The sequence below is a fragment of the Anolis carolinensis genome, chromosome 1 (genome assembly GCF_035594765.1).
Source record: "Anolis carolinensis isolate JA03-04 chromosome 1, rAnoCar3.1.pri, whole genome shotgun sequence".
Taxonomy (NCBI): Eukaryota; Metazoa; Chordata; class Lepidosauria; order Squamata; family Dactyloidae; genus Anolis; species Anolis carolinensis.
Window position 1 is genome coordinate 47987212 of NC_085841.1, and position 8178 is coordinate 47995389.

The following is an 8178-nucleotide window of genomic DNA, read 5'->3' on the forward strand; positions in this document are numbered from 1 at the left end:
ATTACAAAACAAACTGTAAATGAGGCTTGCAACTCTGAATTTCAACAAAGCAAACAGTGCATTGCTATGCGGGGACAATAGTTGGAACACTTGACACCTTAACATCTTAAATTACTAATTCAAATTGAAATTTGTAACGCTGATTAAATCATTACTCTTAGTTGCTAAAGAGTGTATACATTGGGAGGGGGGGCATCCCTTATATGCTATAAAAATGTGAGGGAGGGGGTTTCATGTTCGTCTTCCTCAACCCCTTTTCCTGTCACCTTTGAAGCTGAGGATGCCACAAGGATAAGCTGCTCTATGAGCCCTTTTTAGTATTGTGAGTGAGGAAAAAGGAGCGTTGAAATGAGTGAAAGAGCCAATTGTGCTGCTTAAAGGCCAGGCCAGTTCATGTGTGCAGGCAAAAGCAGCCTCCCTTTGTATAGAGGGCAATTGCTGAAAGGACAGCTCTAGGGGGAGAGGAACAAAACAGGTCCACTATCAGCCAGAGGCATCTGTAGTGTCAAGAAGCCACTGCCGGGTAAATAGCATGCAGGCGCTATTCAGCCACCTGAAGCATTTCAGATGGCAGCTCTCTCCTGTCAAACAGACATGTTATCTCTTCCTGGGAACACCAGACGCCATGGTGCCAAAGTGAACAAGCTTATCACAAGCTTGCCTTTAAACAGACAGATGACAGGCTGTGGTGTGCCAGTCCTTGGATCCTGCTTGCCCTTTATCTGCATACAAGGCCTGATTATCCTATCGGTCCTTCTGACACAATGGCTCCCAAGCTGTGACATCTGCCTACATGTGTGTGTGGGCAACTTTGGTTCTGCAACGCCAAACTGATCGTGAGGTTTTGTGACTAGTTTTCCCCTAGGTACACATCCCACAACAGTGAGAGAAGACATAGGCTGCTTCTGTTAATGGTCATCTATTGGAGATGACACTGAAAAGTTCAAGTGCCAATGTTTCATTTATCATGAAAACTCTTTGTGCCTGGACATGGGAAGAAAATATCTTTTCTTTTTAGGAAAGACATTTTGCTGTTTCTTTCTGTGAGAGGGGAAATCCCAGCTTTTCTCTGTTCTGCAAAATTACTGTATTCTCCAATTCAAAACAAACATTTTTCCCCATTAGCAACCACCACATGACGTAAGAAATGGAGGTGGAGAGAGCTGGATGATACATTCCCCAAGGACATGGGGAAAATGAATTTTGAGGGGATTGATGGGGTGAAGGAAAATGCACCCACAGGTTTACCCGAGGGCCAGTTACACTCCAAACAGTTGCATATGGCTGCTCCAGAGGGTAAGCTATTAGGGCTCCATGTTTGTGGTGATTGGGACTAAAAGCAACAGAGTCAAAAAGAAACACCAACTTTATCAATGCTCCTTTGCAGGAAAGATTCAAAGAGCTGCTGCCGTTGCCAGCATTTTTCTGCCCAGGCATTCACAGAAGCCAGAAGTGGTACTTCTGATCAAACCTTCTTGCTCAATGCAAAGTATGACATCCTTAAAAATGCTGGCTGAGGAGATCTCTAGCTCTCAGGTGTTTTTGAGAATGTGTGAAGGAGGCTTTACATGGCAGGGAGGCACTCAGAATATAAATTATTTTCCTCCTCGATTTAATCTAAAAATTCAAATGGCACCCCTGATTTATAGTTTGATGAAATTAAGCATGACACATTCCTTTTCACTTGGAGTTCCCTGTCTCCCTATTAAAAGGTAGCCTGGAAAGGGCATTGCTATGACCAGAAAGATACCGGCTTAACTTTTTCACCTTCTGCCTCTTGCTCATTAAAAAACTGTTATTGCTTTTTCTTCTTGGAAATAAACACTAGCTGTTGTGAGTGCACATGCAGTCACATACACATTTCATAAACAAATTCCAGGAAGGCTAAGAATTTCCCATTCACCACTATTCTTCCACACTTAGAACTCCACCTTCCAAAATCGGTTTTTATTTAGAACAGTCACTGGGGGAAAGAGACACCAAAACTCTATTCCAGGCTAGTAAAGGTTTTCCCCTGACGTTAAGTCTAGTCGTGTCTGACTCTGCGGGTTGGTGCTCATCTCTATTTCTAAGCCGAAGAGCCAGCAATGTCTTTAGATGCCTCCAAGGTCATGTGGCCGGCATAACTGCATGGAGCACCATTACCTTCTTGCTGGAGCGGTACCTATTAATCTACTCACATTTGCATGTTTTCAAACTGCTAGGTTGGCAGAAGCTAGGGCTAACAGCGGGAGCTCACCCCACTTTCCAGAATCAAACAGCTGACTTTTCAGTCAGCAAGTTCAGCAGCTCAGTGGTTTAACCCGCTGTGCCATCAGGGGCTCCTCATAGTTCCAGGCTACACAAAAACTTTAAAAGAGATAATAACTAGGTCAAATTTCATGACATTTTCCCTAGGAAACCTATGTGTACCTTCAGGTTTGCCCATCAGGATTCAAATCCACATTTTGTCCTGAATATAAAACCTATTGATAGGAAGGTACATTTTAGACAGGGATTTCATTGGGCACATCCATTCTGTGACACCTGACACCAATGTTCTTTTCAGAACAAGGCAGAATCCTTTCTATATTGTTGCAAGCTTTTTTTTGGGGGGGGGGCACTTTGAGACTTTTAAAAAGCTTTGAAGTTAGGTTTTGAAGCAAACATCTTAGGCCAGCCTTGATTTTGAGGGAATAGTCATACAGTTCAACGCTGTGGTTTGTCAATAGCTGGCAAGGCATGATTATTTCCAACCGAAATGGCACTTCAATCTAGATCAGAACACAAACGCTGGCTCCTGCAAGAACAAAGCAACTTGTGAAGAAAGAAGCAGAATGAACATTTGCTTTTCTGAGGAGATAGTCGCATGCGTTCCTTACAGACACAACAGGAATATACAACATCTGAAATGTCTCGTTTTATCCATCCTTCCATCCATCTCGCTCTCGCTCTCCCTCCTGCTCTCGCTCTCATCCTGTTGACAGTATTTATCGATCTGACGACACTATCTATCTTTCTACGCAGCCTTCTGAGATGGTGTCTTATGTGGATTTCTTTAAAAGGAAGTTTTTGAGGGACAGACAAGACGGCGGTGCATTCATCCTGCCCTCTTTGATATGCCCCTTTGATAGGTTTTGTTTTCTGTTTGGGTTGCCTTTGCAGGAAAGGATGCGTAACCCGATCAGAGAGAGCCACATCCAAGCAACAGCGACAACAGGAGGAGCACCAATCCACATAATAAAGATCCTACCAGAGGGGATACGCGGGCAATAGCGACACCACAATGCAGGCAGAGAAATTAACACTGGCCCTCCACTTTTTAACCCTGACTTCTGCTGTTAAAGGCTGAATGCCAACATAATTGACTAAATGTGTATGTTCTGTGCTCATTACAAGAAAGAAAAGGACAAGAGAGAATACTTGTCACAGAATTCAGCAGTCTCACAAAATTCCTGAGAAACACTATTTTCTACAATTAAAAGGACAAGTTTCTCAAGCTTGTGGCAATGAATGAAAGGTTAAATATGTTATAGCAATGTTTTATGAAAGCTTTCATCTCCGCTAGTAGCTCAGCAGAACTGGCAGCAGACAGGCCTTTGATGGCTTACATGGCTTTTTACTCTTTCCCCAATGCTGCTTTATTGGGCAGCAAGAACTGAGAGTGGAGGAAATCTGTTCTCTGATCAGGATGCTGCATGCTGACATTTCCACCCACTCCTGCCAGTAATATCCAATTGAGACAGGGGTCATGTTTCTGATTGTTGCACTAGAAATTGCTGGAGGGATGGGGTAACAATCAGAAGCAGAATCTCTGTCACAATGGGATCGGTGAAAACATCAGTATGCTGTGCCCCGTATATGAAAACAGACATCTGCCAATCACTGCTGCTGCTGCCTGGTGTGCCAGGAGATACTACTTAGAATCATATGATTCATAGAGATGGAAAATACCACAAGGGCATGCAACCCCTTGCCATGCAGGAAAAGCACAATCAAAGCACGCTTGACAGATCGCCATGTAGCCTCTGTTTAAAAACCTCCAGAGAAGGAGACTCCACCACTCTCCAAGGTAGCATATTCCACTACCAAATAGTTCTCACCATCAGAAGGTTCTTCCTAATGTTTAGTTGTAATCTCTTTTCCCGTGGTTTGAATCTATAATTCTGTATCCTAGTCTCCAGAGCAGCATAAAACAAGTTTTCTCACTCCTCAATATGACATCCTTTCAAATATTTGAACATGGCTATCCCCTCTCAGCCTTCTCTTCTCCAATCCAAACAACATACCCACCTTTTTCAGCCATTTCTCATAGGGATTGTCTTCCAAACCTTTGGCTATTTTGGTCACCCTTCTCTGGAGACATTGCAGCTTGCTAATATCCTTCTTGACTTGTCCTGCATAGAAAAGGACACGGTATTGTTCTAGGTCTGCCCAGAGCAGAGCAGAGTTGACTATTACTTCCCTCAGTCTAGACACTATACTTCACTAAACAGTTGAGAACCTTGATCATATTTTTTTTCTAATGACAATTGAAATTGCTTATGGAGTTCATTTTTCTTTTTCTTCTTTGGGTTTAAATATATACACATTTGATTATTGGTCTATTTGTATTCATATTAGTGCTGTAGTCACATGATCTAAAGAGACCGGAACTCAGGAGATTTTAAACATTCTCAAAATATACTCTTGGAACTTTCAAATCATTGCATATCATGTGTTTTGAAATAGATTATATCATGAAGACTGATTCATTATACAGTGTTCCCTCACTACTTCGCGGTTCACATTTTGCGGATTCGCTGTTTCGCGGTTTTTTAATAAACTCTAAAAGACTATTATAAATCATAAAAAATTACAATTTACAGCCTAAGGAAGGGAGGAAGGAGAAGCCAAAGGGAGAGAAAAGGAGCCCAAGCGGCAACGGGAGGAGAAAGAGGCGATTTATCAATACACGATTGGTTGATAAAGACTTAAAATAGTGTATAACTACTAAAATAATGTATAAATATTAAAATAAATATAGTGTCCCTACTTCGCGGACTTTCATGTATTGCACGTGGTTCTGGAACCTAACCCCAGTGATAAGTAAGGGAACACTGTATTCATCTATATACATTTGACACATTGACTTATTTACCTCACCATTATTTTAGGTATATGAAGTAGCTAAGTGATACGTTCTGCCTCTTTTACCACCAAAGAGATATTGTAGGTGAAGAAAAGTTCAAATGATCAAAGGGACAGTCAACTTCCCTATCACAAAAGATTATAATGTTTGGGAATTTGCACTTGGGATTAGGGAGGAAACGTGGAGCAGACCCCACCATTTGACAAAATGAGGCAACTGCTTCAATCTTCAGATTCTGGATTTTATGAAAGTGCAACAAATTCTTACATTATTGAATTTATTGTTGTATTTTTACACGGAAATATCAAGACAGCACTGGATTTTTCTCCTTTATACATCAAAATATCAGCTGGCAGTGAATGATACACTCGGTTGGATTTGAGTGCCTGAGGGGCTCCTTTATCAATTTGCCTCAGGCAGCAAAGTATTTTGGGCCTCCCCTAGTGATAGAAGTGTTGAAAATATAGAAAGAATAAAGAAAGGGACTATGGAGGACTCCCTATCATGCTCACACATTCACACACTAGTGTAACCTATGGTCAGCCATCCAATCAAGCTAACTGATTAGAAGTTCAGCATTGATAAAAGATAATTTCTTTGTGCACTGAGAATTCACTATCACATGATATCTTGAACGACATTACAGTGTTAGCATTAACCTTCATTAGTATTTGGTGAGTAATGTATCAGATGAACATTGTTTTTCCATTTGTGTGTGTATTCTAAACTAAAAAAAATGGCCAGAACTCTCCCATTACCCTCTAAAAACATCTAAGTAATGAGCAAATGTTGCTTGTTATGCAAATATAAAATTATGCTAATTTCAGAATGTTGGTCTTTTCACACATGCAATTATACTGCTACATTCCGCTTTAACTGTTGTGTGGCTGCATTCTGTGAAATCGTGGGGTTTGTCATTTGCTGAGCTTTCTGGATGAGCTTTCTAAAAACTGTAAACTTCAGATTTTCCTTGGATGGAACCATGGTAGTTAAAGTGGAATCACAGCACTATGACTGTATAGTGTGAAAGGACCCCATATCAAAAAGACATTAGTTATGCCATACCCTAAACTGAAGAAGTGTGTTATGAGAAATATCATTACATGGAAGGTGTTATTTTTACATCCTGAGACAGAATTAGAGAGAGGAAATGGTCTGTAAGGGCTGAGCCAAGTAAAAGGGCTTTATGGGTATTTTAATTGGTATTGAAAAACTTAACCACCTTTTTTCTGCCCTTTTAAGATTGCTGTGATAAGGAACAACCTCATGATCCACAAGTGGCTAGGATCACTCACTCTGTGAAAGAAGTGAATTAGAAAGAAAAAGGCAAAAAAAAGCAGGAGCAGATTTGAGAAGGAACTAGCAGGGCACAGTTTCAAGAAACCATACACAATGAGGTTTGCTTTTAAGAAATACTTCATGCTTCCTCCCTCAAAAACATTTTCCCAAATCAAAATGGACAAATATTCAATACTGCCCAAATCTGGAGCATAAGGATAGTTTTTATGACCTGGCAGTCTATTTCTGAAAGAAAAGGTCTCGACTCATGTTCATAGGAAGATCTGTAATTGCTTTCATGGAAATACTGACAGGTTCAGTCCATGACCTCTCCATACAGCACAGACCTGAGAGATTGGAAACCTTCTGCCAATCAATGTAGATCAGGGGTCCCCAAACTAAGGCCCGGGGGCCGAATGCGGCCCTCCAAGGTCATTTACCTGGCCCCCGCCTCAGTTTTATAATATAATATTTTATATCATTTTAATAATATATATTGTATATACATATAATATTGATAATAATATTATGTTATACAATATATTAATAATGATACCATATAATAATATTAATTATATGTTATATATTACATATAATATTACAGTATAGTGATATCATTCAATATAGTAATATATAATGCTAATATTGTGCTATGCTAATATAATATATTGTATGTACATACAGCTGCTCTGAGTCCCCTTCAGGGTGAGAAGGGCGGGATATAAATGTAGTAAATAAATGTAGTAAATGTATAAATATATAATTTTAGACTTAGGCTCGCCCAAAGTCTGAAATGACTTGAAGGCACACAACAACAACAACAACAACAACAACAATCCTAATTCACTTGACTATTTCATTGGCCAGAAGCAGGCCCACACTTCCCATTGAAATCCTGATAGGTTTATGCTGGTTACAATTGTTTTCATTTTTAAATATTGTATTGTTCTTTCATTGTTGTTGTTTTGCACTACAAATAAGACATGTGCAGTGTGCATAGGAATTTGTCCGGGTTTTTTTTTCCAAATGATAATTTGGCCCCTCCACAGTCTGAAGGATTGTGGACCGGCCCTCTGCTTTAAAAGTTTGAGGACCCCTGATGTAGATAATATTGATATAGATGTACTGTCTTCATCACAAATGGCTAAAATCGTTGGCATGTGCTGATTTTAGCCCAGGTCATCTACAGAGCCAGCCGGCTCTCATCAAATGAAGCCATGCCAGCTCCATGGGTGAAGGAGGGTGGAGTCCGCGCATGCCGTCAGCAGGGCAACATGGAGAAGCTCCCTTGTTGCCATACAATCTATGGGGGGAAGCTGTGTGCACAACACACTTTCATTCTTCCCGCCATGTATTCACCCTCATTTGGAATTGGGCAATGCTGGGCATGGGGAACTCCACACTTCTATACAAACCAGAACAGCACCAGCCACCAGTCTCCAGCCATCTAATGACTCAAAACAAGACAACTTTCCATGTTCTTATGGCTGATATGAGCCAGTGTGGTGTCGTGGTTTGAGCATTGGACTATGACTCTAGGAACCAGGATTCAAATCTCTTTTTCATAGAATCATAGAATAGTAGAGTTGGAAGAGACCTCATGGGCCATCCAGTCCAACCCCCTGCCAAGAAGCAGGAAATCTCATTCAAAGCACCCCCGACAGATGGCCATCCAGCCTCTGCTTAAAAGCCTCCAAAGAAGGAGCCTCCACCACACTCCGAGGCAGAGAGTTCCACTGCCAAACAGTTCTCACAGTGAGGAAGTTCTTCCTGATGTTCAGGTGGAATCT